Raw genomic sequence first — 26071 nt, 5'->3', positions numbered from 1 at the left:
CTCACCTTTGGCATTTATTTTCTTTTGATGCTATTCTCTTGTTTGTTTGTTTGTTTCCAACTGTGAGTTGAGAATTTGAAGAAGACAAAACCTAAGCTAATTTTGAAAATTTAATTCATTCAAAAAATTTCATATATATATACATATGTGTGTGTGTGTATATATATATGTTTTAGTGACATTTTTAATGAATGAATTCTGTGTTTTGAAAAGGAATGAATTCTGTGTTTTGAAAAGAATCCCTTTCAACAGAGTCTCTTCTTTGAATCACTTGCGTCCGATTTTGGTGTCAGGAGGAAATCTTGGCAGACAAAACACAGAATTACCTGGTTAGCCTTGTCACATAACTCGGCTCTGCTTTATCCAGAAATCCTCAAGGAGAGCCTTTGTTTTTGTTACCATGGCCTAATTCAAGCCAACAAGAAGACTGACTTTAAGAAGCAGCAGAGAAAGGATTAAGTTGCCAGGTTCGGTAACATATTCCTAAAACGCCCGCGCTTCAGTACAAAACAAAGGAACTGCACCATGTCGAGATCACTCCATTCCTCTGTGACTGGTGTTCTATGTACAGTATTTATTTTTTAATTAAAAAGGTATCCTTTCCCCTTCAGGAACAAAAATTCTCTAGATCACATGCACGAAAAGCCGGTCTCTGCTAAACAAATTTCTGTTATTAATAACAGTTTAGACATGATTAAAAGAAAGAAAATTCTGCTGTTACTTCTAAATAAGAAGTCTTAACATGTATTTTCTTTGTTCTTGACCTTAATTTTATTAATAAAATGTTTTAATTCATAAAACTTTAATCATAATTTTTCTGTCACTATTTATTTTTGCAACCAATGACAATTTTTCTTGCTATTTCTTTATTAGTAACAATGGAAATAATAATACCAACTTCATAGATCTGTACTGAGAAATCAAAGAGATAATCCATGTGCAGCTCCTGGCACGTAACAGTAGGTTTGCGCTAGCTGCTAGTAGCTATCACCATAATGCCAGAGCCACGTCCCTGCTGTTGTACTGACACAGACAAAGTGATTGGGTGAAAGGAAAATTTATCCCATTAATATAACATTAATACATCTGGAATCATATGCTTTATAAAGATTTTTTCTACGATGATTTGCATATTCTAAAATTCATAACTTTATAAAGTTCTCAACAAATTTGTTTTATTCCACATCTAAAATATTTGGGATTCTTGGCACCCTCCCTTGATGGTTTCATAGTGTCTGCATGTCACAGTGGAAGGAACTCTGCCAGGGAGGAGAGTAAGTTCCAATCCTGGCTCTGACTACCGCCAGCTGTGTGAGCTGGAAGTAATCACTTACCTCCCCTGGCCTCATTTTCTTCACTATTGAAATAAAGGGCTTCTCTTCAGCTTTTCATTCTTTCTCTCTCTTTGGAAGCATTTTCTTTGTCTGTCTTAATATTTAAAACCACACTTCCATATGTACATGCAGAAAACTTTGTGGTCCCTAAACTCAGAAGAGGCTCTCACTCTCAGGGTCATGCAGTTGCAGGGTTGGCCCTCTCAGACCCTGAGAGTGGACACCACCTTAAACTTTGTGCCCTCCACCCCTCACTTGCCTCACCCCAGTGCCAGCTTTCATTGCCTCCTCACTTGTCTACCATCTCCTGCCTTAGAAGCAGGGGACTTACCTTACATGAGAACAGGAGTGATTTCCCCTTTGTTTCCAGAAACTTTCCAGTGTTTTTCGACATTTGTTGGGAGTCTGTCTGTAGGAATAGAATGAGATAATGTCTGTAGACTATGACTTTCGAAGCTTCTGGATTTGTTTTTTGGGTCAGGGACTCTGATTTTGTTTTTTAAGTTTGCCATGGAGAAACGTACTTGACTCTTTATTGCCACCTAACATATCCATGGTAAGGTCCTTGTAGTTTATTCTTATTGACATGACACTACAGATTTTGGAGATAAAATATTTAGAAGACCTAAAAGTAACAGCACTGTTTGTGCGCTGGACATGACCTAAGCACTTTCCTTGGATTGTATTCAATACTTAGAGCAACCCTCTGAAGTGGGGAACAAGTTATTCCATTTTTCAAATGAAAGCTTGGACAAAAACCCAGTATGTAAACCAGATAAACTCAGGCGTGCTTTATTTTGAAATCAGTGGGGGTGGGGGGCAAATGGGAGGTATAGTCTAGAGTCAGATTTAATTATGTCCTCTTCTCCACCACTTCTTCCTTGTTATGAGTTGAATAATGTCCTTCCCTCCCTTCCCTCAACCTACTGGAAAAGCTATCTTGAAGACTTAACCTCCAGTATCTCAGAATGTGACTGAATTTGAAGTAGGTTAATTGCGAATGTAATTAGAATAGGGTCATATTGGAGGACTCCTAATTCAATATGACCAGTAGGGAGAATGAATTGGCATCATTGGGAGCTCAGGGTGCTCTACTATGGAGGACAGGGCAGATGGTAGGTGGTGCTGGGCCCACTAGTAACAATGGAGATGATAGGATCCCCAAATAGTAGAGACCAGGAGGCAGTATTTAACTGTCAGAATGAAGACATGTATAATGAACAGCAAAGTCAGAGTGGCAATTAGAGGGATCTGAACCACAAAGAGCTATGGAGATGGTGGATAGAATATGGCATCCTGGGAGGAAAGATAGATGGGTAGCTAACAGAGGTATTGTTCAATCTATGTAACCAAAAGAAATCAAGGATGGATGATTAGGAGGCTGAGGGCAGCAGCTCCAATAAAAGACTAACAAGCTGTTGCTCTGAACCTGAGCCAGTTTTCAGATCCAGAACACATTGATTAAAAGAGGCCAGATCCCAAGGAGGAAAGACCCTGTAACATCGCAATAATTATATACAGTAACAATTCTCCTAGTCCTCCCCAAAAGGACTAGGGTCATTTACTTAGAAACCATATAATGGGAAGAAGAATATGCAAACATTTCAGGGACTGTTGGACTCCGAGTTCAAGTTGACATTGATATTTAGGTAACTGAAGTGTCTTCATGATTCTTTAATTAAAGGGGGGGCATATGTGGGTCCTCATTCATAGTGATTATTTTCCCCATGTCCAAATATATAATTAGAACGGACATAGTTGGCAGTGGGCTTAGCCCCTACATTGGTTCCTTGTCCTATAGTGTTTGTCACATCTTTCCACTTTGAAGTTAATCTTTTCCCCTCCTTATATACAGTGCTCTTTGGAAGGAAGTCACTATGTGGAACCCACACTTAAGGAGTAGGGAGTTATTTCCTTTCCTTGAGAGTAGAACATTCCCTTGAGTTATTTGGAATTCTTTTGCATGGGAGATTTGTTTCCATATACCAGCAATGAACAATTGAAATTAAAGACACATATCATTTCACAGTACTGTTCATAGCAATTAATAAATAAATAAATAAATGTGAGAGAAATACATATAAATCTAATAAAATATGTACAGTATCTGTGTGATATATGGGAAAGCAATTGACTTTTTTATATTGACTTTGTATCATGTGACCTTTATATACTTGCTTATTAGTTCCAGGGGTTTTGTTTTGTTTTGTTTTGTTTTGTTTTGTTTTGTTTTGTTTTGTTTTAGTTCCAGGAGTTTTTTATTCTTGTTGCTGATACTTTGCAATTTTCTAAATGTACAATCAGGTCATTTGTAAGCAAAAGAGTTTTATTTCTTCTTTCTTAATTTTTCTTATCTATCACGCTAGCTAGGATTTCCAGTGTGATGTTGAATATAAATGGTGAAAAAGAACATCCTTTCCTTGTTCCAAATCTTAGGGGAAAAGGGGCCAGTTTCTCGCCATTGAGTATGTTATTCGCTACAGATTTTGTAGATGCTGTTTATTAAGTTAAGGAAGTTCCCCTTTATTTCTAGTTTGCTGGGAGCTTTTTATAATGAATGGTGTTTGATTTTGTTAAATGCTTTGCTGTATCCATTCATAGGATCACATGATTTTTTCTCTTTCTTCTTGTGTCTTTCAAGGAATTTCATCTAAGTTACCACATTTGTTACTATAGAGTTTTATTGGTTGAATTGTGTTCCCCAAAGGATATTTGAAGTCCTATCTGCCAGTACCTTGATTATATCTGTAATCAAGTTTAGTCTTTACAGATGTGATCAAGATGTGTGTTTAAATGAGGTCATTAGGGTGGGTCCTAATCTACTATGTCTATTAGAACTGGAAAAAGCCACTTAAAGACAGACATACAGGGAGAAAAAAGATGGCGTAAGCTATATTAATATCAGACAAAGCAGACTTTAAACAAGGAATAATAATTAATCAGGGCCAATTCTCCAGATGTCGAAATCTTTAACACTGTATTCACTTAACAATAGAATATTAAATGTGTGAAGCAAAAAATGATAGAACTGCAAGGAGAAATGGACAAATGTCTTATTGTAGTTGGAGACTTCTGTGTTTCTCTATCAGTAATTAATAGATAAGCAGGCAGAAGTCAGTAAGGACAGAGTTGACATGAACAACACCATAAACCAACTTTATCTAATGACATTTATGGACTACTCCATCCAACAACAGAATATACATCTTCTCAAGCTCACGTGGAATATCCACCAGGTAGACCACTTTCTAGGTCACGAAACACATCTTAATAAATTTAAAAGAATATATTGTACAAAAAATGTTCTCAGACCACAGTGGAATTTAATTAGATATCAATAACAGAAAGATAACTGGAAAATCCCCAAATATTTGGAGTTTAAATAACACATTCCTAATAACCATAGGTAAAAGAAGATGTCTCAAGAAATTAAAAAAATATTTTGAAATAAATGAAAATGAAAATATAACTTGTTAAAATGCATGGGATGCAGCACAAGGTGGTTTTTATCTTAGCTCTTTCCTATGAGAACCTGGTGGAATTCTTGGAGGTAATGCCCACAATAGAATGGGACCCCTAAGACTTCCATCCCCAGGAGTTTCTCACTGTCACACTGGTCCATACTCAGCTTCCAACAATACATCAAAATACCACTTAAGTGTTCCTGCCAATTTTAGCTCCATCAACTTTCTTTTTAATGCAATTTTTAGGGCAATGAAATTGAGAGGAATGTTTACAATGAAATTGAGGTTTACAATGAAATTGAGAGGAATGTACAGAGTTTTCCCACATACTGCCTGCCCTCCATGTACATAGCCTCCCTGATTATCAACATAATTCACCAAAATGGTACTTTTTTTTTTAAACTAAGGATGAACATACACTGAGACATCATAGTTACCTGAAGTCCATCGTTTACTTTAGGGTTCACTCTTGGGGGTGTACGTTCTGTTCATTCTGCTCTATTCTATTCTATTCTGGATTTGGACAAATGTATAATTACACAAATCCATCATTGTGATACCATACAGAGTATTTCCATTGCCTTCCTTGCTCTGCCTATTCATTTCTCCTCCAACTCCCCCATCCCCTGTCAACCATTATGGTCTCCATAATTTCGCCTTTTCCAGAATGTCATAGAGTTGGAATCATACATCAAGTAGCCTTTTCAGATTGGCTTCTTCCACCTAATAATATACATTTAAACTTCCTCCATGTCTTTTCATGGCTTGATACTTGTCTTTTTAGTGCTGAAAAATATTCCGTTGTTTGGATGTATGCAGGATTTTTATCCGTTTACTTACTAAAGGATATCTTGGTAGCTTTTGGCAATTATAGATAAAGCTACTGTAAACATCTGTAAACAAGTATTAGCGTGCACATAAGTTTTCACTCTTTTGTGTAAATACCAAGGAGTGCAAATTGCTGGATCATATGATAACAGCATGAGTAGTTTGTAAGAAATTGCCATACTATCTTTCAAAGTGGCTGTACCATTTTCCATTCCCACCAGCAATGAATGAGAGTTCCTGTTGTTCACGAGCATTTGGTGTTGTCAGTGTTCTGGATTTTGGCCATTATAATAGCTACGTACTGGGATCTCACTATTGTTTTGTTTTGCATTGCTCTGATGACATGTGATGTGGAACATATTTTCATGTGTTTATTCGACATCCGTATATCTTCTTTGGTGAAACATCTGTTAAGGTCTTGGCCCATTAATAAATTGTATTGTTCGTTTCCTTATTCAGTTTTAAGAATCCTCTGTATATTTTGGATAACAGTCCTTCATCAGATGTGTCTTTTGCAAATACTTTCTCCCAATGTGTGGCTTGTCTTCTAATTCTCTTGACTTAGTCTTTTACAGAAGTTTTTAATTTTAATGAAGTCTAAATTATCAATTCTTTCTTCCTTGAATTGTATCTTCAGTGTTGTATTTAAAAAGACCCTCTATCAACTTTTGCTCCAAGTAAGCTGACCTTGGCTGTGATTTTTCTGTATTTGCCTGTCTTTCCAAATTTTGAGGCCATGCTTTGTCTTGTGACCTCAAGTTTCTGTTATTTCTAAGAAACATAACTGATTTTCAGTTTTTTCAGGGGTTTTTTGTTATAATGATGGAAATACCAACTCCCAGGCTCTTTTTATATCAGAGTTAAATTAAAATTAATATTTGAATAAATAATTTATTCACATAGCTGAAAATTTAAAAGTTAGAAAAGAGCATCTAGTGACAAAGCATCTAGCTTTGTCCTTGGTTAGCGATTACCCCTCCCCAAGGTCTACCAGGTTTATCTGTTGCTTTGTATCCTTTCAGAAACATTTTAAACATATACACAGATATCTGTTTTTTTTTTCCCCCTCATACTTGTTTATATCTTGCTTTTTTCAACTAACAGATTTTGGAGACAAGTTCATGTCAAACGTTCTTTAAAAGATTGTGTGGTATTTTATCATATTCCCCTATGGAATGATATTCAGATTGTGTCCAATGTTGGTCATTCCCCAAAAACTTCAGTGATTAGTTTTATATATCTTTGTATGAGGCATGAGACTATCTGAAGTACACATTCTCAAAAGTGCACTTGCTGGGTGAATGTTACGCACACTTCTAATTTTGATACATGCTACCAAATTACCCTCCATAGACATTGCACCAGTTTGTATTATCATCAGCAATATAGGAGAATTCTTTTTATTTTCCCCATATCCTTGCCAACACCAGGTGAAAATGGCATCTTGTGGCTGTCATTTCCATTTCTCTCCTAAATGAGATTGAGTATCCTTTCATATGTTAATGAGTCACCTTTTGCTCATTTTTCTATTGGTTTGTCTTTTCCTATCTATATAAAGGAACTATTTTAAATATGAAGAAAATTAGCCTGTTGTCTATGATACATTTTGTAAATATAGTCTTTAGTTTATTTTTTGTCTTTGGACATTATTTATTATTTCTTCCTCAGGCAGAAACTAAATTTTTTTCAATAATTTATTGTATCTGTCCGTTTTTTTGTGGGTGTGAAGACCTTTGTTATTTAGAAATGTTTTCCCCACTTTTCCATGATTGTTTCAAGTACATTTATATTTTCTTTTTTTGTTTTAATTTTTAATACATCTCAAATGTATGTTCGTAAATAATATAAGGAACGAAGAAGGGATTCTATTTCATTTTCTCTAGATGGTATTCATTGTCTAAACACAGCTTATTAACAATTCAATTTTTAAAAAAACTATTGGCAAAGCCATCTTTATCATATATTACGTTCTTATGAGTATTTAGGTGTTTTAATAGACACATTCTCTCAAATTTACAGCTCCATTTATCCATGTGCTAGTATGTTACTGTTTCATTTATTCTTGCTTTATAATATGGTTTAATATTTTCTAATATTAAAATAGAATTTTTTCTTCAGAATTTCCCTGCCTATTCCTCCGAGTTTATTTTTCCATATGGGTTTTAAAATTTTCTCTTCTAGTTATTTTTTAAAAACCCCTTAAATATTTTAATGGATTTATTTAATATTTATGAATTAATTTTGGGAAAATTGACATTTTTATAATATTGCATCTTTCTCTCAATACATGACACATACTTACATTTAGTCAAGTCTCCTTTTGTGTTCCTGAGTATAATTTTAAAGTTCCCTTCATATGTGTCTTCTGTGTTTCTTGTTAATTTTAACATTGCTGTGATCACTTTTTATTAATGTGCAATAAATAACCCAAATTTAGTGACTCAAAACAATATCAACCTTTAATATTGCTCTCAAATATGAGGGTTCAGTGGGATTAACTTAGATAGTTTTTGCTCATGGTCTCTCATGTGATTTCAGTCAGATGGTTATTAAGGCAGGAGTCATCTCCAGGTGCCTGGTCTGATGTGTAGTCTAGGAAAACAGAGAAGTCACCAGTCAATATCCACCCTGTTAATTAAGACACAAGCCTTTGGGTATGCATTTCATGACCTGTCTATCAGCTCTACTAGGTATGGGAGTTGACTTATATACATAAGCTTCCCTTTGAAACTATGGATGAGGCAGGTACCATGAAATATGTTTACTGTAGTATTTAGAGTGATGTTTGTGCAGTAAAATGGTCTCGAAGAAAGGGAATAGTAATGGAAATAACTGTGGAGTCTGCAGAAACGTGTATTTAAATATTCATGCAGCCAACATAAATTAAGTGACTATTATCTTCTAGATCTGTTGCTGTGTAATATTGTGTTTTATAATGAATACATATTTAGTTTTCTTCCCCATTTCCAGCAGGCACAGAGCTCCTAAAACTTTTAGAATTTCCTAAATGATGAGAGCCATAATGGAGTTTTTGCTATGTTAATGAGGAGACTCAGAAAGCACCTAAGGATGTGGGCTGTTTGCCTGCGGAGCCAAACATGTGGTAACAGGACTGGAACCTTCAGTTCCACTTCCTTCCCACCNTCTGCAGAAATGTGTATTTAAATATTCATGCAGCCAACATAAATTAAGTGACTATTATCTTCTAGATCTGTTGCTGTGTAATATTGTGTTTTATAATGAATACATATTTAGTTTTCTTCCCCATTTCCAGCAGGCACAGAGCTCCTAAAACTTTTAGAATTTCCTAAATGATGAGAGCCATAATGGAGTTTTTGCTATGTTAATGAGGAGACTCAGAAAGCACCTAAGGATGTGGGCTGTTTGCCTGCGGAGCCAAACATGTGGTAACAGGACTGGAACCTTCAGTTCCACTTCCTTCCCACCTTGTATGGTAGAGAGGCTGGAGACTGAGTTCAATCACCAATGGGCAATGATTTAATCAATCATGCCTATGTAACAAAACCTCCACAAAAATTCATAGAGGTTTTGGGTTGATAAACACATGGAAATTGTGGAGATTTGGGGAGAGTGGTGTGCCTGGAGAGAGCATGGGAAGCACCCTGCCCATTCCTAAACCTTTTCCCCATGTATCTCTCCATCTAGTTGTTGACTTATATCCTTTTATATCCTTTGTAATAAACCAGCAATCTAGTGAACAAACGGGTTTCCTGTTTGCTGGAGCTGTTATAGCAAATTAATCAAATGCAAAGAGGGGTTCATGGGAACCTCTGGTTTATAACCAATTGTTCGGAAGTCTAAGTAACAACTTGGACTTGAGATTGGCATCTGAAGCGGAGGGCAGTCTTGTAAGACTAAGCCTTTCACCTGCACAATCTGATGCTATCTCTGGGCAGATAGAAGATCAGAATTAAGTTAATTGCTTGGTGGTGTGGGAAAAAACCAGATACACATTGGACTTAATGATTAAAATCTTATCCAGATACTGGGTCCTCAGCAGATGAAGAGATGAAGGGGGACAGATCAAGTCATTACTCTCATGGAGTTTACAAATAACTACATAAATATACAATATGTCAGATTGGATGAGTTTATTTAGGGAGTGAGAGCAGATAGAAAAACATATAAACAGTGAACAATGGGCATTCCAAAATTTGGAATTCTGGGAGAGGAGAAGGAATTGAAAGAGAGCACTAAGAAGGGGCAACATGTGAAGATGTTGGAGACTTAACAGGAAATGACATCCTGGAAGCCAAGTAAAGAAGTGTTTCAAAAATTCCAGATGAATCGACTGCACCACGATTCAGATCATTGGGTCCGAATTGACCATTGGCTCTAGCAAAAGAAGGTTATCAGTGACTTTGACAAGAAGCTGTTTCAGTGGAGCACTGGATTTGAGAGAAAATGGGAAAGAGGGAGATGGACAGAAAGTAGACACAACTCTGTTAAATTTTGTTATAAAAAAACTAACAGAGGGGCACCTGGGTGGCTCAGTCGTTAAGTGTCTGCCTTCGGCTCGGGGCGTGATTCCAGGGTCCTGGGATCAAGCCCCATATCGGGCTCCTCCGCTGGGAGCCTGATTCTTCCTCTCCCACTCCCCCTGCTTGGGTTCCCTCTCGCTGGCTGTCTCTCTCTCTGTCGAATAAATAAATAAAATCTTTAAAAATAAAAGAAACTAACAGAAATGGAGGTATTACTGTAAGCANATGGAGGTATTACCGTAAGCAAGTGGGAGGTGAATCCAGATGTTTTAAAAGATGGGTAATGTTTAGCATAGCTATATAGAGGTGGAGTTCAACTGCTGGAATGATTTCCTTAAATAGATAAGAGAGGATAGACTTTGGAAAAGTGGAAGGATTTGTCTTAGAAAGGAGTACGGGCAATTAATCCAGAGTAAAAGCTGAAAAGGCAAAATATAAGCGCATGTATGCAAATAGGTAGGTCTATGTTGTGGTAGGATCTTTGCCATTTCTCATCTGACATCTCTTTTCTTATGAAATGGAACTAAGTTCATCAGTTAAATGTGAGGGGAAAAACAGACAGAAGAGGCCAAGAGAGAATTAACAAGGGAAATGAGTGTATCTGAGGAGAAGCCTATTGACCTACTTGAGATAAGTGGTCATGAACTTAAAGGGAGACATTTATTTTTAAAAACTACATGATAAAACAGCAACCAAAATTACTTTCTATTTTTAGGACTATAGGCCAAACTAATTCATATCAAAGATAGATTAAAACGGGTAATTAAAATTAATTTGAGGAAGAGAAGAAAACAGATGAATCAATAAATGTATACCGTGTTGTTGTCATGTGCTTGGCATCGTGGCTAAAAAGGAAAATTTCTCTCTCATCTTGCAGAAATGCCCAGGTTAATTGAGAAGACTCAGATTAAAACAAAGGAGAGATTAAAAACTGTTATTTTCCAACACCACTAAAGCGGTAAATCGAAGGCACTATGTGCTGATTTGCTCAATGTGTAGTCTAGGGAGTGAGGATTACAGGTTCTGAGAAAAGCCACTTTGCTGTAAACTAAAGGAATGGTAATCCTTTCTCCTCTTTTTATAGAAACTGAATAGGCCAGTGATGAAGTAAACCACACAAGGAAGTAGAATGGAGCAGAATGAAAGCTATGGATTTTGAGGCAATTGTTTGAATTCAAATTCTGGGTTCACCTCTTACTAGCATTGTGAGCAAACCACTTAGTATTTCTGCACCTCAGCTTCCTCATTTGTAAAAAAAAAAAAAAGTAATTCATATGTCATTATAATAATTAATGTCTTATAGTGTTTGTATTTTAAGGCAGAGCTGGCTTCTTGGTAATCTGCAGGGAAAACCAACTCTTCTCCCGGTTAGTAAGAAAGAAATTTATCAGAAGTTTATGGGAAGGCTCATGTAAGCCACAAAGAAAGAGTAGGTGCAAGTTGAGCAGAAACCAAGAGGTGCTCCAGCAGCTGGGCAGCAGAACCATATGGTCTGTGCATGTGCTGGATACACAGGACAGCAGCTGGAAACAGCTGCCACTGCCAGATCCAGTATCCTGATGCATGGTCAGTGAAATTCACTGAAAATTCAAAGTTCTAAAGTGATAATGTCCGATTGGCCAAGTCTTGGTCTTGAGCCCACTTCTTGGCTGTCAGAGAACTAAGCAGAAAATATAACTTTGGTCTTTCAATTTTCACCAAGACTCAAAATTGCTCCAAATAGGAAATGTTTTAAATGTGTGGCAGGTGAAAGAAAGAAGGAAAAATAAAGAAAGAAAGAAAGAAAGAAAGAAAGAAAGAAAGAAAGAAAGAAAGAAAGAAAAAGGGAGGGAGAGAGGGAGAGAGGGAGGGAGGGAAAGAAGGAGGGAGGAAGGGAGGGAGGGGGAGAAAGGAAGGAAGGAAGGAAAGAAAGAAGAAAGAAAGAAAGAAAAAGAAAGAAAGAAAGAAAGAAAGAAAGAAAGAAAGAGAGGAAAGAAAGAAGGGAGGGAGGAAAGAATCTTACAAATGGTCACTATCATGACCTCCTGCCCATATTTTACTTCCATAAGGGAAGACTCCCACATACTACAATGCCATACACTTCTTCTTCCTCAAAGTAAAATAACCCAAAGGCCCATCTCCACAACACCCATCTCCAAGTTCAGAATCTTTCAGTAATGTCCACTTCTCTTGAATTCTCTCCCATCCTGTCTTAAGGTTCTGCAACTCATGAAATGAAGTGTAAAGTCAACAACCCATAACACACTCCAAAGACAAGAAAAAATAAATAAAAAGGAAAGAAAAGAAACATTCATTAAACTATATAAATAAAAATATATAAATACATAGTAAGAAAGGATGTAAATACAAGCTATAGTTCTGATAAGAACATAACTTAAAAACTATTCATCTAGTTACCATTCAAGATTCTTCTTTCCTTCCTCTTACAATTCAGCTAGTTAGGTTTCCTTACCTGCCATGATGATGACTAATCATCATACCTAAAGAATTTGAGCCCTTGATGATTCTATCTACATGGGCTTGCGGTCTACCATTACTAGTTTCCATTCATCTCTCTGCTGCCAGCAAGGGAAAGTAACCCTATTTCTTGATAATCAGAATCAATCACTCTTGTCTTCACTATAACCCCTTTAATGCCTGTTTGCCCAGTGGCATGAGGAGACAAAAAAAAAAAAAAGTACTAGCTGGAAGCCTCACATTCTAGTTCAGTAGAATTACTTTGGGGGTCTCTTAATGGAAACATTTATTTCTTTAAATTATCATAGGCTGTAGACATGAAGATAAGGTAACAAAAACTTTGTTCATTTGATCTTTAGGTCTAATCTTAGGAGTTGTTATTCCTACATTTATCCTTGGTTCCTGATTGACATACTCTGACAATGGGAGAAACAGAATCATACATACATGGACAGGGTGCTTTTTCCTGAGAATATCCTGTATTTTACAGGGCACTCTACAACCTCACAAGGTATTATGTCTCAGGTAAAATAACTAAAGCTCCAATAGGTCATTCCTCCATTTTCTTAGGGCAGCTGCTTCTGAATGACATGGTGCATAAAAAGAATAGTGAATCCCATGGACATCAGGCCATTTCTATATTTCTTTCATAATAAAATGGAAGCAATTCTGGATGAGATGCCTTGGTAATATCTAGGTATTCTGGAAGTGCAAACAGAAAGTGATGAGTAAGGAATGTAAATTCAAATCCTCTGCATGTGTTTATTCCAGCAAAAACAAATCACTGCCCTCAGCAACAGTCAGGTGGGGATAAAAAAATTGGACACCAGCAATGGTTGTAGCCAGTAAAATACATTCAGCCTCCTACCAGGAAGTGGAATGGTCTTATTTAGTCTGACATCACAATGGGGATACCTGCTGCTGGACTTTGAGTGATCACTGGAGCAATATTCAGATTATCCTTGGGAAAGGGGAGTCTATATTATTGGTCTCATGGACACTATGTATATGGCTCTATTGAGCAAACACCAAAATGGCAGGGGAAGATACTGACATATAGAGCAAGTCATCCTATCCAACATCACATTAAGAGACTTCAATAGGGAAAGATTTAATGAGCATTTATATAGTACATACATATACTCACATCCTGGAGCTATTCCAAAAGATCTACCCACATACATTTTACCTAAACTTCCATGTTAGGTAACTTTCATCTAGATCCTTGACCATCTGGCCAATCCACTAGTCTGGGTCCATCACTTGATTTAGATTCTTACTTCTGGGCACCTTTCCTGCCTATAAATACAAACAAAGAGAAATACAGACAAATAGATACCTATTTTGTTATGCATATTTACCTGGTGTGCTACAATGAGTTATTCTGGTCTGGTAATGAACCAAGGGGTATTTCTCAAGTGACAGATTGTTTCTTGTAGAAAGAATATATCTTTACTCTAAAGTTCTAGATCATATCACTCTCCCTATATAGCATATCTTATTTTGACTTCACTCAAGCAAAATTAGATCCACTTGGTCATAAAGTCGCTTGCATTGTCTCTGGCCAAGTCAGAGACCCTTCTTTTGTTCTGGAACCCCACAAAATTGACAGTTTTCTAGTTGTCCAACAAATGTACCAGACAACAATGCCCAAATCAGTATATGATGACTCCAAAATCCAATAAATTCCATCATCTGTTGTGGTTATTTACCATCTGTAGAGGCAGTTAGGTATAGAAAAGTGTTCTTTGTTTTGCAGGTAATATCCCAACATGTCTCCCCTGGACCCTGGAATCTTCATTGAAGATGATATTTATCTTCTGCTCTCTACCACAGTGCTTTCAAACAATCTATAGGACAGGAGTATTTAAAATTTTTATTTCCAATCTGTCATGGACTGGTGTACCTTGTTTAACTCAACTAGATGCGATCACTCACCTCAAGCTTGGATGCCACAACATTATAAGTTGCTATAAAAGTTTCTAAACTCTTCTTTCATTCTGGGCCAGTAACAGAAAACTTGCAAATTGGATCACACTTTGAGTATCACTACTCCAACGCTAAGGTGAATTACCAAAGCATATTAGATACTTCCTTTTTCTATTCTTCCCATCCTATCGGGATAATAGGATCACATCAGTAACCAGTGTTATATCTTGATGGGTGCTGATATGGTTAAGGTATCAGGTGACTAAATTGTATCATAAATGTGGACAATTAATGTTCTGATTCAAGATAGTGAAGGTTTGCCAGTGCCTTGACTGCGTAAAAGAGAGTGTTTGGTGTAGTCCCAATATTAAAATAGAGAAAATCCTTTCCCAGAGCAACAGGGATGTTAGATGATAGATTCTGGATTGATTCACTCCAGGAAGGGAAGTCACATTTAGAACTTCAAATTAATCACTTAATAAGTTGCTGTATAACTGTAAAATAAACCACAACAATTAAAGGTTCTTCTATCTTCTGCACTTGGTAAACTATAGAATATAGGTATGTAGTTTATAATCTCTGATTTTGAAAAACCTTTGATGGTCGTCTTTAAATCTGAAATTACCCAAGGGCTGGGCTGTGCTATTGCTTTTGAATGCAATTTTGATGGGACATGGGAACTTCAGAAGCTTCCTTTTTGCCTTTTCTGCCCTAATAGTTGGGACACCAATATGAGGATTCTAGCAAGCTGATGAGCATTTCTATTCCAACCACGTGCTCAGATCAATTTTCTACTGGGTCTACAATGAGCTGTGCCCAAATTAAAATTCTGCTTATTTCATGACTCTTATTAACCTCACTCTGACTTCAGTGACACTCAGCGACTCATGTTAGTCTCTTTCCATCAGACTAGGAAGATTTTATTTGGTTTTATTAGAGAACGTAAGCATGATTTTTCTGAGATGATCAATTCCCCAGTAATAAAGATCTCTTTGGGCCCGCCAGTTTTGATAGCTGTACCTCTCTACTTTGCTCTCTACTCCAGTACCGGAAACTAAGCCTCCGCAGGATGAGTGTCACTATTTTGCCTCTGCCGTTCTATGAGTTTCCCATCTCCATGGTCATCAACAAGCTCATTTCAACTGCATTGTGTCTTACCAGTATTCCCATCCTATGCAGAAGAGCCGATTAAAAAGCTTTCAGAAATGTTTGTTGACCCCATGCAGATGTGTGTTTAAGGCCCTAGAGAAGAACATGTATACATTCTGGTCCTTCTCAAGGAACATAGAGGATGGGTGAGTAAGTTGTACATTATAAATCCATGCCAACATTCACCTCTTCGAACATGTTACATTTCCCCCCACATTTTACAAAAATCTCTGACATCTCACATTTATTTAGAATAAGCCACAGTTAAGACCAGGTTATCATAAACCATTCAAGTAAACTATTAGAATTACATCCAGAGGCTAATTTGGTGTATGAGCCTTCTCCTCAAGTCTTTAATTTAAGAGCAGGCCCTCCAGGGCATTCATGGATATAACTCAACTGAAGACTGAAAACAGGTGAAAAAGTAAAATATACATGAAAACTCCTTAAGGCAAAGAAATTACAATGTTTCCACATAATGTCACAATTGATATCAAAGTTCAATTTAGGAAACAGAAACTGTTCTATATTTTAAGTAGAAACAAAACCATACAGGACTGGAACTCTGGTCTTTGGTTTTAGGTACATAGTAGAAAGAGCCTAGCTGTGATCCAGAGACCAGGAAGTGGCTCTTACACCTGCACTCGGCTGTGGCTGCTATCCCAGCTGCCCTCCACCCAAAGCTGGTGGCAGATGATGGAATCCAGTGTCCAGCTGCTGCTAAGAGTCACACCATTGGAGCTAACTTATGTACTTAACGCCATCTTTTATAACTTCTGTGCATCTAATTAGTAGAACAAGGATTTGGTGAGATGGCTTTTAGCTTTCTAATGTCTCTGTGTGAAATACCTCTCTCTCCCCTCCTTATATTCTAGAACTCTGACCTGCATTAATAATCTTTCTTGTCCAATGACTTACAAATAGGTTTGGACAAAAAGGGGTGTCAGGAGTAGACAAGAGTGAGGGAGGGTAGTGAGATCAGAGTGCTCTCTCCCTGTGAGGTTGTTGTAAATTGATGGCATCGTTTTTACCAAAGGCTGCAGTTCCTATCTGGTAGTTCTCTCCAAATAGCTCTTTCTGTCCCTGGATTCTGGCAAATTCTCCATCTCCTTATACCTTTTTGAGGGATAACAGCACCCAGTTTTGTGGTACTGTTTCCTTTCACTCCGCCCACACATTTGTCAATAATCCCTTTATTAAACATTTCTCAAATTACTCAATTTGAATGTGCCATTCATTTCTTGCCTGCCTCCTGATTGGTTTATTCTCCAAATTCAAGTATAGCTAAACAGCATGTGAAAGAACCAATGTAAGCATTCTTCACACTTAACGACCCCCAAGCTCAAACTTGAAGTTTGTCTTTGCTGGAACAAAATTTACAAAATCATTAAGCCATACAGCTGGAAAAGACAGAATTCTTAGCATGGACATGGAAAGTCATGTGGTCACATCCTATGCCTTGAATTGAAAATGGGTTAGTTCTCTTTCTTAAGCTGTCCAGAGTTGTTAGAAGTAGGTCTGCCTACCTGCAGATCTCAAATTCCTCATGCCCTTTATACTGAGATGTGGCAGCTTCAGGAGAAACCCCAAGGCATTGTCGTCAGTGGGCAGGCTCTTCCTGAGACACAGTGGGCCCCAGTGCGTGGCAGAGATGGTTGTTGTCGGAAAGTTACTCTAGATCTAAAATTTACACTAGGGTTTAAACTTTTTCGAAGACTGCAACTTAAAAACGACAAGGCAAAATTATAATCATATAAATAGACCTACAGGTGTGGAGACAGTCTTAGAATATGAGCAGTATTTATTTGGCAGAGAAAATTGTACAATTTCTGTGGAATCTACTAGGAAGTTCTTTTCCTCTCTGGTTGAGGTTTCTTCCTGGAACTTTTAAATAAAGCACAACACAAAACAAAAGAGGAGGGTTTTTGTTTGTTTTTTTTTTTAAATAGGTAATTAAGTCATTAAACTAATAGTTATACTTTTTCTACTCTATGTATAATAGGTATGAGGTGGGACATAAATAGAAATATATTTTCCAAAAAAATATGCAAATATCAGGAATATAAGGCAATCAATGCTAGGAGTGATATAAGTAACTCAGATAATAACTACTTGAAGGAGAAGTTTTTGTAAATTATACCTTATCAGTTTGCTTTATGTATTATGCCTATAGTGCGTCCCTGGAATGCACTGACAATGTTTTTAAATCACCACAAAGCGAAAATAGGAAAATAATAATGATAAACAACATAGCTACTTTTAAAAATAAGTAAAGAAAACTTAGGAAATTTTTTATAAGGCCCTGCTAAAATGCAAGACAACGTTTGCCCAATGTGAGCTAAAGGTCAATGTTTTTTCTCTCTGGTAAATGCTGCTTTGGGAGGAAAATCAAGGAGCGCTATCCCTTGCACTTGCTTTGAACAAAATTTCCATTAGTAGAACTATAACAGTATTTAAGTGGTTTCCTTCCCCTTGCATACTGCCACTAGGTTTAACAGCCTTAGATCTTTTAGAACATAAAAACAACTTTCAAAAGCAAAGCCTGCCTTGAACTTTGTATTTTATCAAATGGAAACTCTTATGTGCATTTCTAAACCCCCGTGGCTTCCACTTCTTAAAAGACAAAGAAGATGCTGGTCTGCTAACTGGGTTCTTTTGTTGTTCATTTTTTATTTTATTTTATTTTTTTTTAACCCAGTAAGTTGTGTAGTTCTCATGGCAAACTTCTGGATCTTAGCTAACCATTCCTAAAAGAGGCCATCACCGAATTCTAGATTTGCCTTCATACCCTCACACTTATGTTCGACTCTTTGCTTATCTCAGCCCCAAAACTAACCTCTTCTGAGATCACTGGGGATGCTTTTCTGATGAGATCTGCAGAGGTTTCTCACCACTCCTTCAAATCTTGGGTCATCTTCTCTCTTCTGGTTCTTTCTCTGTTGGCATTTAAGTATGCCCAATTCTCTCCCAAGTTAAAAAAACAAACAAATAAACAAAAAAAGAAAGAAAGAGACCCAAAAACCTCTCCCCAACCCTGTATATACCTCCAGCTACTCTCTCTGAGGAATGTTGTACAGTGTCTTCCTCAACACCTTAACTCTCACTTAAGCTTCCACCCCTTGTAACTGCCCTCATTCTCCCCTAAATTTAAAAATGCCAAGGTCAATGATGACTTTCTTACTGCCAAGTGAATTGAGCCCTTTACAATCCTTATTCAGTTTGACTGATTAGGAGCATTTGAAACACTGACCACCATTCCAAGATTATTAGATTAATTTTTGTGTCTTAGTTTGAGATACACCACATTTAAAGTTGTGGTGTTTGGGTTTGTTGTTGTTGTTGTTGTTGTTGTTGTTGTTTTGGGGGGTGGTGGAGGCTTTTTCGGTAAAGATCCAGAACGCCTAGTTTCAAACTCCACTCCTCAACTGAGTAGCTATGTCATCCCAGGCAAGTTACAAAATTCCTTAGCTGTTCAATTTCCTCTACCATGGGGAATATACTAGGTTTATGGTGATGATTAAGACAATTAAATCAGGCCTGGAACAGTACTCACCGGGTTTGATGTAAACACTCAATAAATGTTGGTTATTGTTATGTTTGATCATTTGATATCCTCATTAAAACTTGTTCCCTCAGCAATCTTCCTTAAATCCTGGCCACTGAGATTGGGTGACACCTGTACTTTGCAAGACAGATTTGGTGGTAATAGACCACAGTTTACTACATAAAGGAGACCCACCCGAGAAGAGGAGGTGAAGGAATCCTGGTTCTATCAAAGAAGACTGACATGGAGTTGAAGGTAGGACAATAAGATAATTAAGGGTGTGTTTAGATTTCTGAGAGAAGTGCTAGGTAAGTCGGAACGAACATTATTTTGGTGGCGTATGGACTTCTCTTTCCGGCCACTCTGGGCTCTTGAGTGCTGTGGCGGGATTCTACGACTTCAGCAGCTACGGTCCATCCCCTACCTGAGGACTGAGAAAGAGTTAAGATGGGAGTACCAGAAACCGATGAACTTGCAGGCTCCTGTAGACTCACTCCCTTGCCTCTCCTCCACTTTTCTCTGAAATCTCATTCTTTTTAGCCTTTAAAATTATACTGGAGGACATAGCTTAGGTGAAGGCAAATGGTTTTCTATCTCTCCCTTGAAATAAATGTATCCTTCAAAATATCATTTGTTTCCCCACATGAGGCCAAGAACAGAGGATGACACTAGGATCTTGAATCTGCAAGGACAGGTAAGGAGGAGGAGCCAACATGTACTTTTCCAGATTCTTCTCAACAATTCACCAACCAGGAAAACCACTGTACTCCCCTGGGAAAAGATAGTGAGGGGAAGGGAACAGTGACCAGGAGTATTATGTTAGTACTGGAACCATAAAGCCATGGGATAAGACAGCCTTATCCCCCAACCTCCTTGAAAGAGGGAGGACTCATCCTGTTCAATGTCCTATCTCTACCGTCTAGCATAGTGACTGGCATGAGTTGACGCTTAGAGTAAATGTTCATTGAGTGAACATCTTCAATAGTTTTGATATACACCTACCTTTATAGAAGATCTAGGCCAAATGACCTCTTGAGATTTTCTTTCAGTGTCATGAGCTAAAGGGTTAACTTCTGAGTGATTGCATTTTTTTCAGAATGTGTTACTATATGGAGATCACAATACAGCGTCCTATAGTTCAATCTGGTCAGATTGCATTGCCTGTTTGTCTTGTCCAGTGATTTTAAAAGATTTCAAATCAAGATATCAAGAAATTTCACCTAAACCTATAGATCCTTACTGTATCTTGAATACTCAGAAGATACGGTAAAATGGGCTTATATTTCCAAATACTATATACAGGGTGTTTGAGATTTGAACAGCAGTTGTCTCTTTACATGGGTTATGTCCTTTCATGCATGCTTCTAACCTCCACCTGCTGCCCCACTTCCTTCCCCCACCGTACTGTCCTATACCTAGCCTCATTCTATCTGATTATGTTTCCTGCCTGGCCCTTAACCATTGAAATATGCGAATCTTGTACAATGTGTCAAAAAATTGCAAATTTAGGTTTTCCCTGGCATAGTCAAAGCACATTTTTTCTCTAAAATATGTTTTATCCCCGCTTTTGCGAACTCAACGGCTGTAATCAACAGGCTTCATTGCTATGGAATAGGTCTTCAGAATGAATTAAAGTTTGATTTGATTTGAAAACAAATCTTCCTTTATTAGAATCTCTTCGTTTCTCTTCATTTATAAGAATCTTTAAGGAAACTCATCTCTTGCATAAAGCAAGATGTATTTGATAATGGAAAAATCACTTGATTTCCAGAACTTAGCCCTCTTGCTGTTCAGAGCTTGTCCCTGGGTGTGAGTTAAGACCTTCCTTTGCCTAACAATTTGTCTGAAAGGTGGTATTGCTATCCTTGTAAAATGAGGGCAGTGATTCATATTGGCTGGGGTAAATGGTGTGTTTGCAAAACACTTTGAGTTTCTCTTATCAAAGGAGCTATACAAATTTTCTGAAAGGAGTAAGGAGATAATTGTGATCCTATGATCATAGAAATTCACATCACACGTGAGGAGGCAAGATGAGTATTTATAACAAAAGCATTCACAAGGATTCGTGTAATTCAGAACCAAGGTAAAAGGGTCTCATGTCAGAAACGGCGCTATTAGAAGACAGATCATTATAGAGGTTGTTTAATTAATTCTTTACGGTGAGGAGAAATGCCATTGACACTTCATTATTTTGACACTGAAACCACAATTGGAAGCTTTCAAAATGTGTATGTGAAACCACAAATAGATCTCCTCAGTTCTTTGTGAAGGGAGCTTCTATTTCTCTATTTGAAAGCACTATCTGCTAGGGATGTCCTTGTAGTTCTTTCTCAATACATTTTCACGCTTTGTTCCTGCATTTGGGGGTCTGTGTTTGTGTGGATTATTAATTGTAGTTTTCATAATTGAAGAAATCATATCCTCAGAATAGGATGGGGAAAGTAGGATGAAAATACCAATAAGTTATTAAAATCATTTCGTTCAAATCAAAATGCAGCTCATTGCTGGGAGAAAAGATTCTTAAACTGCTATTTTATAGAAGAAAAACAAGCAAAAATCCAAGGCTTTGATTATTTTTATGGTTTCTACTTATTACTTTAGATATTTTATGTGATTCATGCTTGAGATGGTGATTTCTCTATAAATCTTTCCATTAAAAAGATGAATACTTAAGACCAAGAAAGTGATTTTAAAATTGTAAATTTATTTTCTTAAGCTCTCTTTTTTTTAAACTTATGTTTAAATTATTCACTAGTCTGGGGTGCCAAGTGGATCAGCCAGGCGACTGACTGTTGATCTCAACTCAGGTCACGATCTCAGAGATGTAGGCAAATATTAATAAATGATAGTAAGAAGAAAGTAATAAAAATTTTTGGTATTATCACCCTTTCAATCATGAGATGTATTTTAATCTTACATTCTGTGTCTAAAACTGGGCAGAAAGTTTTATAAATAGCAGAAATGTCCTGGCAAGAGCCAAACTAAAGAGTGAATAGTTAATGAGTGACTTTTGTAAAGTGATCCATATCCTGTAGGTATAGTTCAACATAGTATAATATACGAATAACTTTGTTTGAAAAAATACTAAAATAAGCAAGGAAATATATATCATCATTTCAAATGCCATATCCTATGTGTTATATTGACTTGAACTAGATGTTCTAAAAATTCACTCTACCATTGTTAATAAACTTAAATGAATTAATAATACACTTAACATTATTAGCAAATCTTGGAGATTGTTAGAGTCTTAAATTATTAATCAAATTATAAACTGTCTTAGTTCAGGAGGTTCTGGCTTATGTTACTTTCCTGCCCACACCCATATATTCCATATATGCCATAGTTTGGTATATTGCATCGAATCTAACTTAGCAAAACACCCAATTCATCCTTGTAGAAACTAAAAGCAACTCAGTTAAAGTCCATTTAAACTGAACACCTCCTGTGGACAGCCATGCGCCCTATCTTAGGATACAAGATAAACAAGACAAAATACCATCCTCAAGGTGATCCAGGATGTGGGACAAAGCAAGCTAGAGAATAAAACAGAATAAGTGCTACGGCCATAGCCGAACTGTCTTCAGGAGACAATGAAGTCTTCCATGGAAGAAACTCCTGAATGACTCACAAAGGTTATGAAGAGGCTAAAGAAAAGGCAGAGAGAATAGCAGTGACAATGGTCAAACATGGGAGAGAACTTGTCAATTGTCAGTTCTGGGAAATTAAAGTACTTCAGAGGGTACTGGGAATGAGAAGGCTAGATTCTGTCCAGGTCATGGAAACCTGTCCTTCTTGTATCCTCTGAATTGGGAAACAGTGCAAATCTCGCACATGTTCCAAGCCTGAAACCGTGGGGTTATCTTTGGCTCCCCACTTGCTGGTACTTCTCACACCCAAGGGATTAAGACATGTTGTCGGTTCTGCCTCCTTGAGTATCTGCACAGTTCTGATGCCTTTTCTTCCACATATTTCTGTTGCTTTAGGAAAAAAAGTTAATTGTTGTTGGTTTTCTTTCCTGTTGGGGGGGGAGGTAGTTTTCTCTAATTACTTTTTAAGATTGTCTCTTATTCTCTGATTTATCAGAGGTTCTATTATAAAATGCCTAGATATGACTTTCTTTGTACTTTTCTTGCTTGAGGTTTATAAATTTTCTTGAATTTGTGACTCAATGTCTTCAATTTTAGAAATTCTTGGTCATAACCACGAGAGACTATGGACTCTGGGAAACAATCTGAGGGCTTCAGAGGGGAGGGGGTGGGGGATTGGGTTAGCCGGTGAGGGGTATTAAGGAGGGCACATATTGCATGGAGCACTGGGTGTTATACACAAACAATGAATCATGGAACACTACATCAAAAACTAATGATGTACTGTATGGTGACTACTGAACATAATAAAAAATTAATTAATAATAACAATGCAAAAAAAAGAAATTCTTGGTCATAATCTCTTCAAATATTGCTTGTGTACAATTCTCTAGCTCCTCCTCTTCTGGGACTCCAATTACATGCATGTTTTTCTTTTTCACTGTGACCCACATGTGTCTTATGATCTTTTCTGTATCTTTTTAAAATTCTTTACTTAAATTCAATTTTGTTAACATACACTGTATTATTAATTTGGGGAGTAGAATTTAATGATTCATCAGTTGCATATAACACCCAGGGCTCGTTACATTATGTGCCCTCTTTAATGCCCATCACCCATTTACCCTACCCCCCACCTCCCCTCCAGCAACCCTCAGTTTGTTCCCCATAGCTAAGAGTCTCTTATGGTTTGCCTCCCTCTCTGTTTTTTATCTTATTTTCTTTTTCCTTCCCTTCCTTTACATTCATCTGTTTTGTTTCTTAAATTCCACATATGAGCAAAATCGAATGGTATTTGTCTTCTCTGATCTTTTCTGTATCTTACACCCTTTTTTATTTTTGTTATTTAGCCTGGGTATTTCCTACTGAACTTTTTTCAAGATCAAGAATATTCTTCAGCTGTGACTAATCTATTGTTTTACCCACCTTTTGCTTTCTTAATTCAGTTTTGGTTTTATTTAGTTCAAAATTTCCACTTGATGTTTTCTTGCAGACACCAGTTTTTGATGAAATTATTCTCATCTGTTTACTTGAGCATAGTAATCATAGATATAAAATTTTCTGGGGGGCTTGGCTGGCTCAGTCAGAGGAGTGTGTGACTCTTGATGTCAAGGTCATGAGTTTGAGCCCCATGTTGGGCAAAGAGATTACCTAAATAAAAAAATTTTTTTTTAATTTAAAAAACAAAAAGTTCTAATACTGTTTCTAATTTTGTCTTTTTTGTCTTTTGTCTTTTCTTTTTCTTTTGTCTTTTTGTCTTTTGTCTTTTTCCACCCTCTTTTGCTCCTGTGTCTTGGTTTGCATAATAATTTTTTTATTAAGCCCTTAGACATTGTGTATGAAAAATTCTAGAATCTCTAAATGTTAATATTTTTCTCTTTAATGGATTTGTTTAATTTGTAGAAAGAAGTTAATGTAGGAAGTTAATATATAAGGTATATTATCTTAATTTAATCAAGGATTGAGACAAGTCAAGACTGGCTTCCAATCTTGGTAAGACTTTGTCTATATCTCTGATTTACTGTTAGAGAGTAGTCCCTTGGGGATCCCAACTGAAAGGTTTGGATTTTTACCCAGGCCTTCCCTTTTTTTTTTTTTTTTTTTTGACAGTCCCTGAAGTCCAATTTTTATCTCTTCAGTACTGTGATATTGCCAGTAGCTCTGTTCAGGTTCTCAGCCTCCTGACAGTTACTTTATGTTTTCCTTCTCAGACTCTCAGTCTGCACTGCATTTGATTTCAATGAATGCCTCGGTGCACAAAAAGGCTCAGACTATTTGGCTTACTTGTCTTTTCTCCCCTTCTCCCTCGTGTCTTGGACCCTCTCCAGATCCATTATTCCTACTTATTCCTTTGAATCTCATCTCCCAAACAAACTTACTACTTCCCATTGCCAAACATTCTCCTCACATCCCTCATATTTCCCTCACATGGCTCCCTCCACTGACTCAACCCCTTTGCCAGTATTTTAGTCTGATTGTTAAACATGTAGTACTTGCATTTTAAGAAGTGTGAGTGGTAACTTCTCTGAGAATCTAACCCCAAGGAGACACCGTCTGTGAACTGTGCCCATACCCAGTGTGTATTTCTTTCATAGAAATTCATTGATATATTTGTATAGATACGGATACAAAGCCATCCTCTACTAAGGATTTTACTAATCTGCCAAATCCTTGAGGGAAGGACTATTTTCATCTTTACATCCCCAGTACCTTATTATATTACGTGACTTATAGTGGAAAGTCAATAAATATTCATTGAATAAATGAACAAATTTCTACTGATATTTCTGTTCTAATATACTAAGCTGTTTCTGCTGATGTTTATAGCTCTATGATAGTTACCTGATGACTTGTGGACTCAAAATGCTCCTTAGTTCAATTTGCCAATTCTACTCAGTGTAGTTAATCTAAATAATCCATCAAAATCCAAAAGCATCTTGCTTTTTAAAAAACTGCAAATCTGACTTCTTAAACCCATCATCCTATATGAGAAACAGGGAGACTTTATACACAGCTCTTTTGCTCTTGATAATTACTGTGGCCTATTTCACTAATTAGTAAGATTACTGGGAATAACTTAAATTTTTCTGCAGAATTTGTTCATTATCATGAGATACTATCTCCTTAGAGAGGAGTCACATATAGATTGAGTTTAATGAATCTCATTATTTTGAGGCCTTTTTCCTAATATCTTTGTAAGAAATTAGTACTAATATGCTTTTGAGGAGCAATTCCTGATCCTAGAACCTGAAAATCCAAGCCATATGTATTCAAT

This window comes from Ailuropoda melanoleuca, chromosome 10, assembly GCF_002007445.2.
Source record: "Ailuropoda melanoleuca isolate Jingjing chromosome 10, ASM200744v2, whole genome shotgun sequence".
NCBI classification, from domain to species: Eukaryota; Metazoa; Chordata; class Mammalia; order Carnivora; family Ursidae; genus Ailuropoda; species Ailuropoda melanoleuca.
This window is presented reverse-complemented; position numbering follows the sequence as displayed.